Source organism: Carettochelys insculpta, chromosome 12 (genome assembly GCF_033958435.1).
Source record: "Carettochelys insculpta isolate YL-2023 chromosome 12, ASM3395843v1, whole genome shotgun sequence".
In the NCBI taxonomy this organism is placed as follows: domain Eukaryota; kingdom Metazoa; phylum Chordata; order Testudines; family Carettochelyidae; genus Carettochelys; species Carettochelys insculpta.
The window spans coordinates 24,415,862-24,436,055 of NC_134148.1; the positions used below are offsets into that span (position 1 = coordinate 24,415,862).

The 20,194-nt window shown below is 45.6% G+C and overlaps 1 long non-coding RNA gene across 4 annotated transcripts in view; it reads right to left on the reverse strand.

Moving 5' to 3' along the window:
- LOC142019894 (uncharacterized) overlaps positions 1 to 18,735 on the reverse strand; it is a 73,843-nt gene extending 55,108 nt beyond the window's left edge. For 3 of the 4 annotated variants that reach the window (XR_012647216.1, XR_012647217.1, XR_012647214.1), the window contains exons 1-5: positions 18,470 to 18,735; positions 18,220 to 18,372; positions 17,242 to 17,551; positions 14,364 to 14,548; positions 12,086 to 12,187 (exon numbers count right to left, since the gene is read on the reverse strand). This is a non-coding gene — a long non-coding RNA (uncharacterized LOC142019894). Of the gene's footprint in view, positions 1 to 12,085; positions 12,188 to 14,363; positions 14,549 to 17,241; positions 17,552 to 18,189; positions 18,373 to 18,469 lie in introns of all 4 variants that reach the window. The other variant, XR_012647215.1, reaches the window with a different exon arrangement.
- Positions 18,736 to 20,194: the final 1,459 nt, after the last annotated feature.

Genomic DNA, 20,194 nt, shown 5'->3' on the forward strand with positions numbered 1-20,194 from the left:
CTCGGTGCTTCATTCCAGTAAAGATTCAAGAGCCACACTCAGGACCCTGGGGATTTACACCCCTCCATACTCAAAGAAAAGGTACTACCCACAGCAAAGGCGGTACCAGTACCAGCAACAGCGCCCCCAGTATCACAGGGGTTACGAGCAAGGGCGGCATCAGCAGCACCAGCAGTACAGAACCCCCAGGCGACGCTCACAACAGGGCCGTCCGTCCTCGGGGCGGGGCCAAAGGCCACAAGTTTGACATACAGATCCAGGGCTGCGCCATCACCACCATTACACAAGATCATCCGAAACGGCTTTTTCACCATCGCCTCCGACCATTCTACGACCAGTGGCAAAGGATCACCACAGACAAATGGGTGCTGGAGATCATAGCCACGGGGTACGCCATCCCCTTCCAGTCGCTCCCGCCCCCGCGACCCCCGCCCAAGCCCCACCCTCAGGAGGCCTCCCATGTAGCCAGGCTCAGGCAGGAGGTGGCCCACCTCGAGTTCTTAGGGGCGGTGGAGAAGGTGCCGGAGCAACTGCAAGGGAAAGGGTTCTACTCTCGGTATTTCCTGACGGAGAAAAAGACAGGAGACTGGAGGCCCATCTTAGACCTTCGTGGCCTCAACAGGTATCTATGCAAGCAACGTTTTCGGATGATCACGATTGCCTCCATCCTTACAGCACTGGACGATGGAGACTGGTTCGCAGCCCTCGATCTACAAGACGCGTACTTCCACATAACCATTCATCCGGCTCACCGGCGTTTTCTCCGGTTCATGGTGGGCAACGAACACTTCCAATACAAGGTCCTACCGTTTGGCCTTTCCTCGGCCCCCAGAGTCTTCACCAAGACCTTGGCAGTGGTGTCAGCCTACCTGCACAGACAGGGGGTGTTTATCTTCCCGTATCTCGACGACTGCCTGCTCAAAGGGACCTCGAAAAGGGAGGTCCTCCGCATGATACGCGTCACAGCAAACACGTTCTCCTCACTTGGCCTGGTTATCAATCTGGCAAAATCAAAGATAGACCCCTCACAGGACATAGAGTTCATAGGGGCTCGCATAAACTCGGTCTCGGCGAGAGTATACCTACCAGAGGCTCGCTTTCGAGCCATCAGTTCCCTCGTGCAGGTCATCACCTTCAGCCCTACAGTGCCGGTCTTGACGTGCTTGCAGCTGCTGGGCCACATGGCAGTGGCGACGTTTGTGGTACAGAACGCCAGGTTGCACATGCGCAGCATGCAACACTGGCTGGCAAGTGTATACAAGCCGGCAGTACACACCGTTCACAGGGTGGTGTCGCCCTCACCTGGGGTGCGCGAATCCCTGCAATGGTGGGTAAACCCCGGGAACTTGCTAACAGGGGTACCCTTCCATCAGCCGCAAATATCGGTTTTCCTCACTACGGATGCCTCCCTCATAGGGTGGGGAGCGCACATGGGCGAAGAGGTGGCTCAAGGACTGTGGTCACCCACGGAACAGTCTCTACATATCAATGTTCTAGAGCTCAGAGCAGTGTTCAACGCCTGCAAACACTTTCGAGACCGTATACGAGGCAAAGTCGTCGGGATCAGTACGGACAATACCTCCACCATGTTTTACATAAACAGGCAAGGAGGAGCTCGATCCCGTACCTTATGCGCGGAAGCAATCCGCCTATGGAACTGGTGCATCGCCCACGATATAATCCTGAGAGCCTCATACTTGCCGGGCGCGCACAACGTGAAGGCAGACCAGTTGAGCAGGCGTTTTGCGCTCACCCACGAGTGGCAGATCCGTCCCGATCTACTACGGCCGATTTTCCACGCATGGGGGTTTCCCCAAATAGATCTGTTTGCCACTCAGCACAACAAACAGTGCCCACGATTCTCCTCCAGAGCAGGGCTGGGCCGGGGGTCCCTGGGGGACGCGTTCGCGATCCCGTGGGGGGGCCCCCTGCTTTACGCGTTTCCCCCCGCAGTGCTGATCCACAAGGTTCTGCAAAAAGCCAGGAGAGAAAAGGCTCAGATGATCCTGATAGTCCCAACGTGGGATCGCCAACAATGGTTCCCCCTACTCCTGCGCATGTCGGACCGCCCACCGATGCCTCTTCCGGTGGCGCCGGATCTGCTCACGCAAGCCCAGGGGTCCATAGTGCATCCGCAACCCCAAAGCCTGCGACTGCAAGCGTGGCTAATCCATGGCTCAGCTCCCTAGAGAGCACATGCACAGTGGAAGTACAGCAAGTCCTAGAAAGTAGCAGGAGGACTTCCACTAGGAAAACCTACAAACAAAAATGGACTCGCTTCATGGCTTGGTGTTCTACCAAGCAGCTGGCCCCCCTTTCGGTGCCTATACCTACAATTCTAGAGTATTTACTGGACCTCAAGAGAGCAGGACTCTCGCTATCCTCGTTAAAGGTCCACCTTGCCGCCATCTCGGCGTTCAGACATGAGGATGGGGGGCACACGGTGTTCGCCCACCCTATGGTTACCAGGTTCCTCAAAGGGTTGGTAAACCTCTACCCCCCTCGGAAACCGATTCCACCCTCGTGGAGCTTGGACCTGGTGCTTACCACACTCATGGGACCACCGTTCGAGCCCTTGGCCACGGTTCCCCTTCGCCTCCTTACAATAAAAATGACCTTTCTTCTTGCAATTACGTCGGCTCGTCGGGTGAGCGAGCTTGCGGCAGTCATGGCAACGCCACCCTGCACTGTCTTTTCCAAGGAGGCGGTAACCATACGGCTGCATCCAGCCTTTGTTCCCAAAGTTTCTTCCGAGTTTCACATCAATGAACCTATTGTTCTACCCTCGTTTTATCCAAAGCCTCATACCTCCAGCGAAGAGGCGCGCCTACACCTCCTGGACGTGAGGAGGGCGCTAGCCTTCTATGTAGACAGGACCAAGTCCTTCCGGAAAACGGATAGACTCCTAGTCTCCCTCGCTCCCAAATCAAAAGGAGAAGGTCTCTCATCGCAGAGAATTTCAAAGCACATTGTATCCTGCATAAAAATGTGCTACGAGCTCAAAAAGACTCCTTTGTCGGCCACTCCCAGGGCTCATTCCACCAGGGCGGTGGCAGCATCAACAGCCTTTTTCAAGGGCGTTGCATTGAAAGACATTTGCAGAGCGGCGACCTGGTCATCCTACGACACCTTCGCCAAACATTACGCCCTTTACAGGGTATTCCAAGAGGATACCCGTCTCTCTGCAGCGGTCCTCTCAGGGACCAGCTGCACTTAATCCGATTACCCACCACCTATCTTGGGTTACTGCTGGGTAGTCACCTATTGTGGAGCACCCACGGGGACACTCGAAGAAGAAAGAGAAGTTACTCACCGTAGTAACGGTGGTTCTTCGAGATGTGTCCCCGTGGGTGCTCCACTTCCCGCCCATCCTCCCCGCTTCGGATCTCTGTTAGTGTTTTGCAGGGGCACCCGAGGCGGTTGGTCGAGGAACTGGCGGGGACCGGATCGCGCACATGGCCAGGAGCGCGCCAGGGAGCGGCGCGCGCCGGCGCATGCGCGGTCCGGCAGAAACTGCTTGGAAGATCCGATCTGCGGCGCCGGCCAAGCCGTCACCTATTGTGGAGCACCCACGGGGACACATCTCGAAGAACCACCGTTACTACGGTGAGTAACTTCTCTTTTTGTCTTATGTAAAGGGTTTTGTTAAAGAGTCTCACCATTACTGAAGTTTCTGCATAATCCAAATCCCCACACATCAATGTCAATGCAAATACAGTTTACATTAATAGTATAAGTAGTAGGGCTTCTGCAGCATTACATGAGGGTTGTATTGGCCTAGGGCCTTCAACTTATTATTCCTGTTCACCTGACCATGTACAGTATCCAGGCGATGAGGCTGACTCCATCTACTCTTCTTGTGCTGGCAGAGTACCAGAGTCAACAGGAAAACACTAGGAGGTTGATTTATCACATCTAAGCAGACGTGACAAATCGACCGCCAGAGAATCGATCGCTGCAACAATCGATCCAATATGTAGCGGAGACAAACCCTTAGGTAGTAATTGCAAAACCTTTCTAGATAAAAACTATGAGGAACCACTTCCAATCACAGCAAATATGTCTGGTCTTTAGAAAAATAAATCACAAAACAACATTGCGTGCAATGTCCTCAACACCAGAGCCAGCGTTACGAGCCATTAAACATCTTATAAAAATATCTTAGAGAAAGGGTGACAAAAACACAGACATGTTCAGGACTGCAAATGCTGTAATAGTCATTGTTTTTCTTTGGAACTGATGTTAACACGCAAAACATTTTACTTGTCTTTGTTTACTGGAGTAATATAAATAGTGCATGAACTGCAATTCTTTGCCATCTAAGCCTTGTGTACTTGATGGCAGCTTGTTCTAACAGTGTTTATAATTTCAAAAGAGTTGAAAGCTCAGTGGCGCAGCAGGAAGGTTTGAGGTCATATTTACATGTGAAATAGGCTGTTCCTTAAGGCTGGATCTACACTTACTCCAACTTTGAAGGGGGCATGTTAATCAGGGTGATGGGAGACTACTAATGAACTGCGGCAATGAATATGCAGCACTTCATTAGGCTAATTCTCCGCCGTGGCACCTTCGATGCGTCAGACTTCAAAGTACCAGCATGCGTGTAGCCGCGGGCACTTTAAAGTCCCTGTGCTACTTCAAGGTGCCTTTATTCTCCAAAATTTTGAGGAGTAAAAGCACTTTGAAGTAGCACAGGCACTTTGAAGTGTCTGCGGCTACACGCATGCTGGTACTTTGAAGTTTCATGCTTCAAAGTTGCTGCAGTGGAGAATTAGCCTAATGAAGTGCTGGGCATTCAACTCAGCGCTTCATCAGTGATTTCCCATTGCCCTGATTAACATGCCCCCTTCAAAGTTGGGGGCAAGTGTAGACAAGCCCTAAGTAGCTGAAAAAAAGCAGAGTACTTCAGACCTAATTCTTCCCAACAATTGCGGCACGGGTCATCAATATGTGCCTTAAATACAGTAATAGTATTTTTAAAGCACCTAGGTGACTTGGGAGCCTATATTTATAAAAGTGCCATAGATACTCAGGGCTGGATTCGCAAGTGGGGAGGATTTAGCATGTAACTGCCATTTTAGGCACTGAGGTCCAATATTTAGTTGCTAACAGCATGCACAAAACCCCTACAATAATCTAAAGTTCTTAGGCACAGAAGTTCTGTCATGAAGGTTTACAGGCCACCTACATGTCTGCTGCTGGGACTGCTGAGAGCATCATGATAGAAGCCCAGCGCAGCAGCCACTAAATGTCAAAGAAAATAACTCTATTGGTCTAAAGAAGCCATTCAGTCTTGTGAGATGGGGTTCAAATCCCAGCACCATCACACTAGTCATAGGAGCAAGAGCTGGGCTGGAAGGGATTGGGAGAACACTGAGATAAGCAAAAAGCCTCAGATCTGTAAAAAAGCCTACCTAATCTGTAAAAGATAAAGGCAAACCTTGCTTGCAACAAGGTATTTGAGAGCCAGGCGTAACCTGCCAGCCCAGGCATCTAAGGATAGGGCGGCAGACTATCTAGAGCAGCTTCTGGTTTTGAGCACACCTAAGGCCTGGTCTACCCTAGGGATCAAAGCTGAGCCCAGATACGCAATTCTACCCGTGCTATTAGCATAGCTAGATTCAACATAACAGGATAGACTTTGCTCCCTGGTGTAAATCAGGGATCTTCGGGCTCACACCAATGTCCCCTACTCCATGCGTCAGCGTGGAGTACCAGAGTTGACAGCTAAGCCCAGAAAGATTGATTTTGCCTCATCTTCGCAAACACAGCAAAATCGATCCCCAGAACGTTGATTGCAGTGTGCCAACCCCTCCCCCACTCCCTCTGGGTAAATATAGATATATCCTAAAACAGCTAGAGAAGTAGTCCCCCTTATATCCGTTAGCACAGGCTTAGAGCATCCATGAGGATGCGAGAGACAAATTCAGCTCCCCTTAGACCTCATACACAGCATGGATTTGAACCTGAGTTTCACCACTCAGGACAACACCCAAAGCACTAGGCTAAAGAATCATCCTAATTCTCTCTCTGGTCCAAATGTACTGAGCTCTGGGGTCAGAGAACTTCTGAAGTACAACACCAAATAAACTGAGCAATATCAAAATTAAACAGACTTATCCTCTAAATTTAGCCATAAATATAATAAATATTCCACAGCAGCAAGCAAACACCTGAGCACAGAGATGGGCTTTAGTGGTGGCGAATTCCAGAGTTGCGGGCCATCCACTGAAAATGCTCTTTCATTACTCTCCTTGCATCTGAATGTAGGGACTTTAGCCGAACCATCAAGAGCTGATTTCAACTTAACTGAGCCAATATGTGTACGATGGTAAGTCTAACTCTACCTTCTGAAACTGCAAGCAGGCTGAAGACATATTGTTAGGCTCTATAGAGTCAAAGAAACATGAAATGATTTCAATACTTTTGTCCAATAGCTGAGCCAGACCAACAAACTATATTTTGATATGACCTTGCTGTCCCTTTCTTAAAGGGGACACTTGCTGTGAGCAGTGCTGGGCACCAAAGTTGGGGAAGACAGGGACAAATGGGAGAAAGTCTAGAGAGCAACAAAACTTATTACAAGTCTGCAAAACCTGACCTACAGTGAAGACTGAGAAATGGGGATTTGTTTCATCTGGAGAGAAGACTGAAGGGGGGGATGGATGTGGCAGTTTTCAAGTAAGTAAAAATTGTGACAGAGTAGGGGGTAAACTGTTCTCTTTAGGACATGAAGCAATGCGGTTAAATTGCAGCAAGGGAGATTTAGTTTAGACATAGGATAAACTTCCTAACTGTAAGACGAGTTAACCACTGGAACAAGTTACCTATGAAGGCTGCAGAACTCTCTATTTAGAGACTTTTTAAGAGCAAGTTAGATATACACCTGCCTGAGAGGATATAAATAATGCTTCATCCTGCCTCAGTCCAGGAGACCGTACTAAATGACCTATCAAGGTCCCTTCCAGTCCTACATTTCTGTAATTCTGCTATCTTGCTGGAACACACCAGTTCCGACTTCCCATTTCATATGGGAAGCAAAACAAGAATGAAACGCACAAGTGTTGTTGTTCAGTTTTGGCTAACAAACAGGGCTGTGCTTTGTAGATTAGTGGATGAAATATTAGCATCAAGGACCACCAAGCAGAGAGCAGCAGCTGGCAGAAATATCTGTTATAAATCAGTTTCCATGAGGTTTGCAGAACAACAGGAATTACAAATGGAAGAGACAGAAAAAGGGAATTCTAGCAGGTTGTATGTTGTCAGTGCTTCTCTTTCCAGTTGCTGTGAACCTACAAATGTAACGCAAAGAGCCATAGTCTAAACACCAGCATAAGGAAGACTGCCCCTGAGGAAGGTGTCTCTGAATGATTTAATTTTAATATGCTGGATTTAAATGTCGATTAGATAGTCTGTAGCGAGAGAGAGAGATTAGAGAAAGTAATGGGAACAGTGGAAAATGAAGTGTAAAGCATCAAGATCTAGCCCCATGTTTGGTGTTGCATGTCAAAAAAGCAATGAACAGGCTCAAGTTAAGGAGCTTTAGGGTAAAAGAGCGCCAGATTTGTAAAAGGAACAGATGAGTAGCCTTGATAAACATATTCACCGTACATAGGAGAATAAAGCTATGATGGTTAGAAAGCAAGACCAAGAGAGCAGCCCAGGAGTTTTGGAGATAAAATGTTCTTGACTGGCTACAGAAGAGAAATAAACCAAAAGGAAAAAAAAAGCAGCTCAACTGCAGCCTATGCTATTTGCAAGCATGTAACAAGGACGCTGAGAATAGACACAATGACAGCTGCAGCCTAATTGATGGGAGACTTGCCTAACAGGTTGTCAGACTGCTGTGTGTGGCTTCAGTCCAGGCCACGTTGCTGGAGGCACAACGTTAGAGACACTGACAAGCATTTACTAAAAATAAATAGTTTTTTTCCAGGACAAAGGAAAATATGGCTCCAAGTAACTAGTCACAGGCTGGCATCAGCTCTCTTGGAAAGAGGCAAGTGTGCAGCAGTGAGTGTGATAGTCCCCCAAGGCCCAGAGGAGAGACGTGGGCAGCCTGCTACGTAACTGTACAGTCGTGCTGTCTTGCCGGGGTGCTGCCTTGGGTGTATTGAGAGCTTAGCATTGTAGGGGCGAAGCAAATAACTACGAAATTAGCCAAGAGTGTTGCCTGATGTGGGGAGAAAGCGAGATACGATACAGAAATGCTCAATGGGGGGAGGAAAAGCCTGCAGGTGAGGGTTTCAGGAAAGCAGAATAGAGGAAACTGACTCTGTTCTCCTCGTGGTTCGGAGGAAATGGCAGAGTGATTACTTGGCCATTGCTGAGGGGATTTACAGGGAGGTGACAGAGCGTAGATGCCACAGAGGGTTTTAAGCACAGTACCGAGCATGTCAGCATTCCCAAGGAACTAGGGCCAGTGGAGGGCAGTGTCCCTGAAATTCAAATGCCGCCTTGCTGATTCACAGAGCACCCACAGATAGATTTGAGTTTCTATTGTGGTGCACATTCCAGCATGCCACAGTGCACATAAAAATTATTCTGCACATGGATGGGAAAGATTTGAGGGGACATCAGTGGAGGGGACTTCAGAGTAAAGTTTAGGATTGTTTTATGTTAGCAGGAACATGCTCAGGAGAAATAAGAGCATGGCTGTGTTAAGCTAGAACCTTCGAACCAAGGCCCTGAACTCACCAGCAAGTGCCTCCTTCCGACAAGCTACCAGCCTCATTTGGGGCAAGGATAAAAGAACTCTGCCATGGGAGGAAGGTCTCCAGCCATGCCAGAGGGTGCCTAGGGTTGCCAACAGAAACCCAAAGACCTTGTCCCCTTCCCCACACATTTCTGATGCCTCACCCCTTCTCTGTGCCCTACCCCTCTCACTCCACCCCCCCCACGCCCACTTACTTTCCCCAGCCTAGGGGAGGAGATTGGGGTGTGGGAGAGGGTGTAGGCTCTGGGAAGATGTTTGGATGTGGGCTCCCGGCTGGGACAGAAATTTGGGGTGCTGCATTTACCTTGAGCAGCTCCCCAAAGTGACTGGCATATTCCCCTGGCAAGGGTTCCTAGGAAGGGGAACCATGGGGCCTCTGCACACTGCTGCCTGCAAGCAGCATGCCTGCAGTTCCCATTGGCTGCAATTCCCAGCTAATGGGAGCTGCAGCGTTAGCATTTAGGGCAGGAGTAGAGGATGGAGGCACCTTGCCCTTCCCCTAGCAGCTGCCAGGATGGTGCCAGTCATCGAGCAAGTAAGGAAGCCCTGCCTTAGTTCCATTGTGCTGATGGACTGCTAGTGCCCCAGATCTCACAGTCTGGCAGAGGCAGCCACCAGTAAAATAGGGTATGATTCTGGGAGACTACGGAGAAACCAGGAGGGTTGGCAACCCTGAGGGTGTCCTTTGCAGCTAAGAGGAATGCTCTGTATAAGAAGTTAATACTTGGCCCAGGGTCTGGACCCCGTTTGTGGGAGAAAACCACACAGCTTTCTGCAGCTAATCTGACATGCTCACTAGAGAGTTTTGTCACATCCAACATTGTGAGTTTCTTAGGCAGAGATTGTGTTATGCATGTGGGTCTTTGAAACACAGCTAGGTGCTATTGGAGCATTACTGTTATAATCAAGACTTAATAAGGAATTATTATTATTATTATTATTATTATTAAACCCAATGCCTGAATTTAATACTGACAAATCCACCAAACAGCAGATAGTAAATAAATCTACTAGTTAACCACAGTCACATGTCATTCACATATCTTTTAAATCTTTGCTATATTTACTTGTGGTTACTATACTCTGTTACTCAGGGCTAATCAAATCCACATTAATGTGTGGTTAGGTGTAGGTGCTCTGCTGATTAACCATTCCTGATTTTATTCCTAAAATACCTAATTATATAACAGACGTGAGAACGAATGTTCCGATTAATACTTTATTGACTCATTGGTAGTCTCCGTAGAGTTTATGAGATCAGCTCAAACATGTTTGCAAGAAATAAGTAATGTCAAATAACAAATAAATTTATAAAAATCAAAGTCGCTGCAAAATGAAAAAGGGTAACGTTCACAGAATGAAGAATTAGTCAGAAATAGTTCACTCCTCTCAATACAAAAATGACTACATGATATCAGACGTGAATGAAATCTCTATCGGTATTTTTTCAAAATAATATGCGAGGATCTGATCCTTAGGCTCCCAATAAAATCAACAGGACAATCACTTGGTTAACACTCCCTCAAGCTCTTTGAAGATGTGCATCTCAGCATTTAGCAGGATGTACGGACAGGCTCATCAAGAGAAGTACAAGACAGCTAGTCACAGGCTAACGAAAGCTAGACGACAGGAGCTCACAGCAGCCAAGAGGGCTGTGTCTAACTAAGATACTGTCAAAGCTAGGTGTTCATGGAATCTTTCTCTGAAGAACAAACATGAGTATAGTTTCCTCCATCATTTCTCCATTTATTTTTCAGCAAGACAGTTCCCAGTGCCTTTTACAATTGAGAATAAAAAAGCACAAATTCAGCATCAGGAAGACTTAGAGTTCATGAAACAGAAGTTACAAATCAGAAACTGAGTCACATTCTGCGAATTTCTGATTGGCGAGCACATTTGTGAGTAGACAGAAAGATACCATTTAGTTCATATGCAAATACTATTTTATGCAATCAGACAAAGAAGAAGCCTTTTGAATAATTGCAATTAGAGATAAACCTATATCAGATCTGTGCACCCAAATAGCTCCGAACTGTGCATGTTTTGAGGGTACTGTACTACATCTGGGCACTGAACAAACAAGACAGGATCCTGAAGCTTATTTCCAGCTGCAGATATGGTTTCAAATTTCAGTTAACCCTCGATTTACAATGAGTCTTAACCAAATCCCAGATCTGGTCTTCGTGGACTTTGAAATTCTGATTCAGATCTGAATTCTGCAGCTCTGGGCAATTTCTCAATGCACTTTAATGTACTGCAATGGGTGAGTTAAGGCCATTATGAGAAACCTACTGGCTTTTTGCTTACACGTCTAAGTCTCTGCCATTAATGCTCACATACCTATCTTTCAGAAATTAGAGGCTTCAACTTTTAATAACAAAATATTGATTTTTTGTCCCAAAAACATGACAATGTGTGACATTTCACAAACTGATACCACTCCCATTTAAGTCACTAGTAAAAGTCCTGCCAACATTAAAGAAATCAGGATTGAGCCCTATAATGATCTTTTTTCCCCTTTTGAGTCCAAAATATATTCTGACGGGGTGTGTGTGTGTCTTCAACAGACATTAAAAAGCATTAACACCTCTTTCAATTCACTACACTCCCCACTAACTAGCAGCTATATGCACTCCTGAGGCTCAGGACACGGAATAACTGACCTCTTACATCAAGCAGTTTTAGTCATAAGTTTGCATCTTAGAACCATAGGTCAGGATGAGATCTCAGCTCAATGCATGAGTGCATAGTGGGAGCCAGGAGTTATTTTCCAGGGCATACAAGTCAAATGCCCCATGCTGATAGAGAAAATGACATGGTTATAGAACATAAAGGAATTACTGCTTCTTTTCAGCTACCCTCCTTCAGCAGAAATCACTGTGGGAAATAGTGTAGAATCACATTCTGAGTGTGTAAACAACCCATGAAAGATCTTGCTTATTGCCAAGGAACAAAAGATGAGGGATGGGGGGGCGGAATATGAGACTATTAAATGCATGCATGTTTTATCAACTTTTTAGATTTTAATTTCAAAAGTAGAAGTGAAGCCATTTTACATGCGAGCAAAATTCAGAGGTGCGGAAATCCACAGATTAATAGTATACTACATCCGCTTACACTAGGTGTGAATTTGACACAAGACATCTACAGAGCCAAGCAGATCATAAGATACTGTTGCCCCTTTTGCCTCCAGCACTGAGCTAATATGCCAGGCCTTGCCACACATTACCTTTAGAAAGAGAAATGGATGGAGCCAGTTATTTCTTGGGTGCCATCCTGTTTGTTGACGAAGAATTAACACAAAGACCTATTTCCCTGCATGCAGTAAGAATCGAACAATAGGCAGTTTTCCTTGTTCAGAATCCATACCTGTTTCCAAGCAGCACTGTACAGAAAAGAAGCTCTCCCCCGTGTTTCCTCCAAGGCATGCTACCAACGCTTCTCTGGCTTGTTCCTGCTCCATCTCTCCTCCTTGACACATAGATATACACAGAACTATAAAAGTCAATCAATCTCCAGACCCTTCATTTGCAACCAGAGCCCAGGGAAACCCCTTGGCCTTCATGGCTCATTAATCTCTCCAGACTGGATGGTTCCATAATAGCTATTCTGGAATAACTCCACGGGACATTCTTATTCTGGAATAAGCATGCCCACATATGGAGTTATTCAGGAATATCTGTCATGCTTTAAATTCACATCCTAACTTAATCCAAATTAACTCTCAAATGTAAACAAGATCTTGGCGTCTACTCCAATCTTGCCATGATCCTCTGTGATTTGATCTGGATTCAGCTATTGTAACCACCCTCAGGCAGCCTGGAACCTCTGGAGCATAGTGCAGGCACCTCTATAGCTTGAGTTAAAGGGCAGCTGGCTCTCAGCTTAGGCTGTAGGGGAGACTTATTCTTTCTCTGTGAAGTGGTCTAGGTACCACTACATGGGACAGCTAACCACACCTAGGTGTGAGGGTTACGCTGTCACTAAACGAAGGGGCATTTAATCATTCCCTCATTTTGGCTGAATGAGACACAGCTAACCGTATACCTAAGACACACTTATCAGCTGCTACAAACATAAGAGCATAATAAAAGAATCACTAAGCTTCAACTCTGTGGTGAGGAACGGAGCTGACACCACCGCTCCTTCAGTGCAAAGGAACTTTCTACCTAAAAGATAAAGATAATTTGTGTATGAGATGGAGGCTTCTTTAGCACCAGCTGACTGTTGAATACACTTCCACAAAAACTAAGGATCATCACCAACCTCACCACCTTCCACTCCACATGCAAGGTCTACACCTAGCATTAACAAATAGCAGCAAATATATTAAAAAACCAAACCAAGTCAAAACTCTTTACTGCACAATTTCCCAGGGAGAGAATTAAAGAGAAAATGAACCATGTGGCATAAGTTATGCATGTAACTTAACGCACTACTGGAAGGCACTCAGAAACCTTGGTGATGAACCAGTATAAGAATCCATAAAGAACAGAATGGATTGCTAACATACTTTTCTCATGCCTGGACCTTTGTGCTTTAGTCTTATTCAGGGCACATTGTACAGTCTTTATTCAGGCAACAGTCCAAAATGACCTCCCAAATAAAAAATATTCAGTTTGCTCTCTCCACCAAATACACACTCACAAGCCCTGTACTGACCCTTCAATATAAGAGAAGGTGCATTCATTCTGGAGGCCAGTTGACTGTTGTTTTGCATCTAAACTGCATAACTTAGAATGTTAGCGTCTCATGCTGAGCTCACACCATCTTTGCACAATTGCAAGTGAGCACACAAGCACACAATTGCAAGTGAGCAATACAACGATGAATCAGTCTTTCTCTTCAGTCTGCTCTATGTACGCAATGCCTGGATGTAGTATACTATGCTATAAAGTGATATGTGGAATGACTGGAGCCATTCCGTAGTGCTTTAGTTCAATGATGCTTATCTAGGGACTGTTTATTAAATTCCATTATTTTATCTAACCACTTTAAATAATAATTGGCCTGTCAAGGAAAGTTATTTTACATATTTTTGAAAATACAGACATGTTAACATACATATGCAAAACAGAGGTGAAATTCTTTTCTAGTTAGCAATTTTTTAAAAAATTCCGAATAGGAAGGAACACTTTACCTACCCCAACTTGTACTAGACTTCCTACTACACAAAATGTTCAGCCAAGAAGAATATAAATCTGAACTGCTATAAGAACAGATATTATAGTTTGCTTGTAAAACTTTAAGCACTTCTAGTAAAAAATTATATTAAAACACATGTGCTTAATTTTTAATGCTAAGTACCATATAATTTACATAGTAACAATAGATACAACTAATAGCCTGTTAGTGAACTACTGTAATTTTCTGAGAACTAATAATTCTCTAGGTGCTGCCTAGATCCACACACAGTCTTTTCACTGGTGATTTTACAAAAAGATTTGAACCTCAGGGGACTTTAGTGGGACTTCTTCTTGTTATAAATAAGTGAACAGGACTTGGCTGAGATGAAGTATGGCAAAATGCAGGCCAAAAGAAGAATCTCAGAAATTTATAAGGCTGTGTGAGGCATTACAACGCACATTCTGATGTAACCTTAACACAACTACCACAACACAACTATAAAGTGGAGAATTTTCCATACCTTGGAAGTCAGCTTTCTGCTAAAGTTGGCATTGACCCAGAAATCCAGTATCATCTGAGCCATGCAAGCTCTGCCTTTTCCCACTTTAGACAAAGGGTCTTCACAAACCAGGACATCTATGCCAAGACAAAGCTCCTGGCACACCATGCAGTGGTTGTTCCAACACTACTGTTCACACACGAAACCTGGACAACATACAAGCATCATTTGCAGGCACATGAACAATATAATCAACATTGCCTCAGGAGAATTCTAAATATCTCCTGGGAGGATATGTGCATGAATACTAGCATCCTGGAAGAGACAAACATGACCAGCACTGAAGACATTATCATTCATCAACAACTTCATTGGACTGGTCACGTGGTTCAGATGTCTGATCAGTGCTTCCAAAAACAGAATCTATTTTTGGAGTTGAAGGAAGTATGGAGGAGTGTCAGGGGCCAGAGGAAGTGATATAAGGACAGGCTGTAGGCACTCATGAAAAAGTGCAGCATTGCTGTCCACACATGGGAGAACCTTGCCCAGGACTGTCCCCAGTTAAGAATGGTAATCTGTGAGGGGTGGCACAATTTGAGAGGTCTCACTGCAGTGCAGACGAGGAGAGGCAGAGAAGAAGAAAAGAGTAGCTAAAACTGCCCTGTGCCCCTCCAACAGCAACCAACACCTGCCCGTTCTGTGATAAGACTGCAGCTCCAGAATTGGGCTGATCAGCCATCAACAAACTCACAAATAGGAGGGTGATATGAAGATGACCTACTCATTATTGAGTGACTGCCACGAGAGAAAAAAGAGACCACTGGGATAGCCCTGGATTTCACTTGATGGGGACTATGAGGCATTGCCCTAACAATAAGCACTTAAAACCCTTTTAACAGAGCTAATTATGCCCATTTCACATACAAGTAATCACAATAAGGCAGTATGGTCTAGCATCCAGAGCACAGAACTGAAGGGTTCTAGTCCATTCTATGTCATGGGAGCTCCATGACCTTTAGTAAATGCACTTAACCTGTCTGTTTCAGTCTCCCCATTTATAACATGGGATCAGCAATACTTACCCTTCTTCAGCAAATGCTTTTCATCCAAGGACCACACACCACTATCTAAAATGCAAATCACCACTAAACTGTACAAACATCATTTTTTTGGTTGCTGCATGACTGGAGAATTTATAGATATGCACAAAAATGCTTTTCAAAATTCTCAGGTTTTGTTTCAAATACTAGAGATTTTTTGACACCCTGGCATAACTGCACATGATTATGTATTATTATTCTAATAAATAAACACTTTCAAGATATTCTAATTTACAACAGTAACTTATTATGTATGGTATGATGATTCAATCATAAATCTCTAAAATAATTACCATATTTCCTAAAAAAACCCTCTCTTGCTTATTCAAAACAAAGGTGATATTCTCTACATTTGTCAGTTCACTTAACCCTGTGTATCTTACTGTAAGCGTTAATCCTTTTGCACATTTCCATTTCAGCAGTATATCCTTTTAGCAATTGCATTTGCTCTTGATAGAAAATTTCTTTTGTGGTTCATTTATATTCTAGCGACTATTCAGGTCACCTAGTGCAAATATTTTCTGATCACAGAGGAATGTCACTGTCCAGAATTACATTCACTCTGTTTCTTACCACTTCCCAAAATGAACATACTATGTCTGAGGTGTTGAGATAATCTTGGTTGTCATTCATCTCATTTTTAACTATGGAAGCAAAACACACAGTAAATGAAGTCTGATTTGCATGAAATTGTGCATGCCCGCATATCTTAGTAATAATCTGGGGAACAGACATTCTTTGAGCTCTGCTGCTCATATTTTTTATTTTTAATTCATTCTCTCTTATGCTATTTTCAATATATTTCTCTGCTGAATTCAGGGAACAATACAAGAGGGTTCCTTTAACTTAACACATGCCAATTCACATGGTTTCCAACAGTACATCTACAGTTACTGCGAAAGAAACCCAGTCAGGGTCCATCTCCCAGGGTTTGATTTCACACACTTTATGGGGATATGTGGAATCGATCAGAGGTCAACAGTCAACCACTGTACTTATCGTGAGGAGTAAGGGAGGTTGATGGGGGAGTTTCTCCAGTCAACTTCCCTCAGGGAGGATGGCCAGATAAGTTGATTCTGGCTACACAATTGTCATAGCTGGAATGGCATACCTAGAATTGACTGTTCAGTCTAGTGTAGACCTGCCTAGTCCAAAACTGTTCATGTTTTTAATAACAGCACCTCTCTTTAGGTCTTAATGCAGTGAATTTATATCCTATGGTGCTCATATTTTAATTAAAGGCAGGATCGACTTATCTGGCCATCCTCACATAGGAAGGTCAGCTGGAGAAACTCTCCTGTCCATCTCCCTTACTCCTTGCAATAGTGGGGAGTACAAAGGTCAACTGTTGAGCCCTGACAGTTCAATTTCACACATCCCCACTAGGTGTGAAATCGAACCCTGGAAGATCAACCCTGACCAGGTCGATCTCCCGGTAAGTGTAGATGTACCCTAACAAATGTAACTAGCAAAACAAACTGTTTTAAAACCATGGGAAGGAAAAGTCAAGCAGGTGAAATATGAAGGCTGCATGCATATTAGAGCTGTGTGAGAATTTTCAGGCAAAATCTTCCCCCCCCCCAACAAATGCAGACTAGAGTTGACTGAAACATTTTGCAAATTTGTGCTGAAGCTTCCAAATTGTTTTGACTGAAAATAAATAAATGTCTAAAACCAATGAAATGTTTTACTGACATCTTTGAAATTAAACATTTCAGTTTTTCAGTTTGAAATGACTTTTTATATTGAAGTATTTTTAAATGTTTCAAACATGCAAATATTTCAAATGTTTCATTTACCTTAACACACAATTTTTTGCTGACTTTTCAGGGTGCCAGAAACAAACTTTCTTCTTCTTTTGACGCAAAACTATTTTGACTCCACTTTTTCACACAGGTGAGCAAACTAAAAAATAAGTGATTCGCACAGCACTAGCCCTTGAAGCATGTTTCCATTCTGCGAGTCTGACAGCACAAGCTCGAACTTTAGAATAAAGTTCAAACCTTTTTTCTAAGCTGGGTGTGGTGCTGTCACTACTCTTTTGTAGACGTGAATGTAGACGATTAGTAGAACAGCCACCCTGGAGACTGTCTTCAGCTGTCTATCAAGCTACAGATTGAAGCAGGAAAAAAAATTAATTGTTCTACCATTACCTGCATCTCTTCACTGCTGGTGCCATTAACTCAGAAGACATGGGCTGACCACCAGCGGTTCCAAGTCTTTTAGGATTTAAGATTTTAAGAACTGGAGGGCCGGTCAGTGTTTCCTTATTCCAATTATCTAACCCTGACAATGCCATTTTATTTCCAGTTCCCCACGTACAAACCAGATATGCAACAGAAGCTTGGGAGCCACAAGTGATTCCATAATGCATCTCCCGCAGCTCTTTGTAGCAAACAATATTAAAAAACTGGGGGGGGGTGTTAATTGATTAAGAGCTTAGATTGGTTAATAACTGCGATGTTTTTACTGTGCTATTAACCAATTTAGTTGATAATACAATAAAATGTTGTCAGTCATTTTGCTGTGTGAGAGAGAGGAAGAGAAAGCAAGTATGTGTATAAACACTAAATGTTTCTCTGTCTTCACATTACTGTGGCCTTTTTGAGTAATGATGATTGTTATTTGGAAGTCTGAGCACCGCTGATAGAAGGTCTTGGGCTCAGCAAATTCTGAGAAGTACAGATAAAAATGCAGGTAGGGTCAGCTCAGCCCTGCTCTCTCTCAGGCAGGCTCATGCAGCTTACCGTCTGGAGGCTTTTCAAGCAGGTCCTTACCAATTTCATAGCATTTTTTGCCAGGGTAAGGATTTGTCCCAGGGTCCTGGATAAAATTAACCATCCTCTCCACTCTGTTTCAGCATGCTGGGTGCTAGCTGGCTGGGGTCCCGACCATGTGGTACACTGAGACCCTGATGGATGGGATGAGCTCTATCAAGGTAAACAGACAGATTATTTGAGGTGCCTGCAGTCTCCAGATAAACGTAACGTGTCAGGGAAGTGGAAGTAAGGGCTTGCATCTGTTCACCTGACATCACTTGTCAAAGGAATAACTTCATCCAGAACCAGTCCCCTGTTTGCGTGTGTTTTCATTTAAACAATTCTCCTTGGTGTGGTAGTCCCAGATGCATAGCTCCTGCCTGGCTTTCTAGGTTGACGCAGAGGTTCTACTCTCCTGCTGGCCTGAGCTGGAGTCCAAAAGAGCCCCCACCTGGGGAAGAGACTTCAGAGCAGGAATTCAGCCTAACGCTTTTCCTCTGTGTCCAGACTGGAGCAAGGAGCAAACCTTCCGGACTGGACAGCCAGACCTGGGGAGTGAAGTAGGTATATTTAGTTCAAGCTAGTGAACTAAATATACCACAGGACACTGCTGCTCTGGCAGGGATTCAGACTAGCCATACACGGAAAAGACTGAGCTGCTGCCTGAACCATCACATGCATAGTGCTATTTTCAGCATACTAGCTAGAGCCCCGCAGCACAAGTCTATCCAGCCAGGTTGGTCAACTGGCTCCCTAATGCAGCGTCATTGGGAGCTCTAGTCCACATGGCTTTGAGCCACAGACATGGTTTTCAGCCCTATACAGATTAGAGCCATCCCCGCAGGGTTAGAAGACACAGTGCTATAAGCTGCTTTTTTGGGTTGCAAGCACTGACCCCCATGAAGGCGACTGGTCAGAGGGGCACCCAGGAGCCACTGGCCATATGGCCCCACCGAAGCCTGGGGAAGGGCTGGAACAACCCCGCTCTGCCCCCTCCCAGGCTCTGCCTCTCTCCGCTCTTACTCCATGCTCTCCCCACCTCTCCTCAACCCGTTCTCCACCCTCTCCCTGCCTCTTCCCCATCCCACCTCTTCCTCCATCAGGCAGCCCAGAGAACCAGCTGGCAGCAAGGGTCCTCTGACCCCCCCAAACACACATTCAGCAGCAGGGGAAGGGGAGCTGGGCCACCCTGCTGCTTTGCTCCCCTGCCACTGCACTGCTCCACTTCCCACCAGGGAGTGTGAGGGTGGTTTCCCTTCCAGAGTGGCGTGGCTGGTTGGAGGCACAGGAGGGAGGAGGCAGGAGCTGGGTGGGGGTGCAGGGTCTGGGTGGGAGGTAGGTGCAGGTTGCGGGGAGGGAATGGCAACATGCAGAGCTGCTTCCTCCCCCTGCCAGGCAGAGCTGGCCATGCAGAGGCTTTATCACCAGCTCCTTACTGCTCCCCCTCACAGTGGGGTGGAGGGAGCCCTGAGTCTCATGAGACGGAGCAAAAGAAGCTGGGGCCAGATTTGTCACACAGGCCAGAGGTTCCTCAGCCCTGCTAGAAACTGTGGCAGCAGCCCAAGCCTTCCTTGTGCTAGGGTACTGACTGGATGCCATTTAGAACTGCCAAGTGCTCTGTTTTCCGGGACCCAGCAACCCTAAACGGCACCCAAACCAAAACCCAATTACTGTGCGGTGTTGGGAGGTGCTGGGTCATTCACCTGGGCTAATCCCCTGTTCAGCCAGGGCCACCTCCTACCTGTAGCGAGGCTCCTTGCAATGATCCAGCAAGTGATGGTGGTGGGGAGGGGGTGTTCATGGTAGAAGTGGATCAGGGTGGGACTTCAGGGGATAAGGGGAGAGGGGTTGGGAGTGTGGTTACAATTAGAAATGTGGTAGTTTACACACATGCACACGCACGTGTCTTACTCCTGCTACTGAGGGTAGAAACTGTACTGGAATGAGCAGCAGTAGAGCAAGCAAAGCCAAAGTAGCAGAAGAGCGAAGCCTT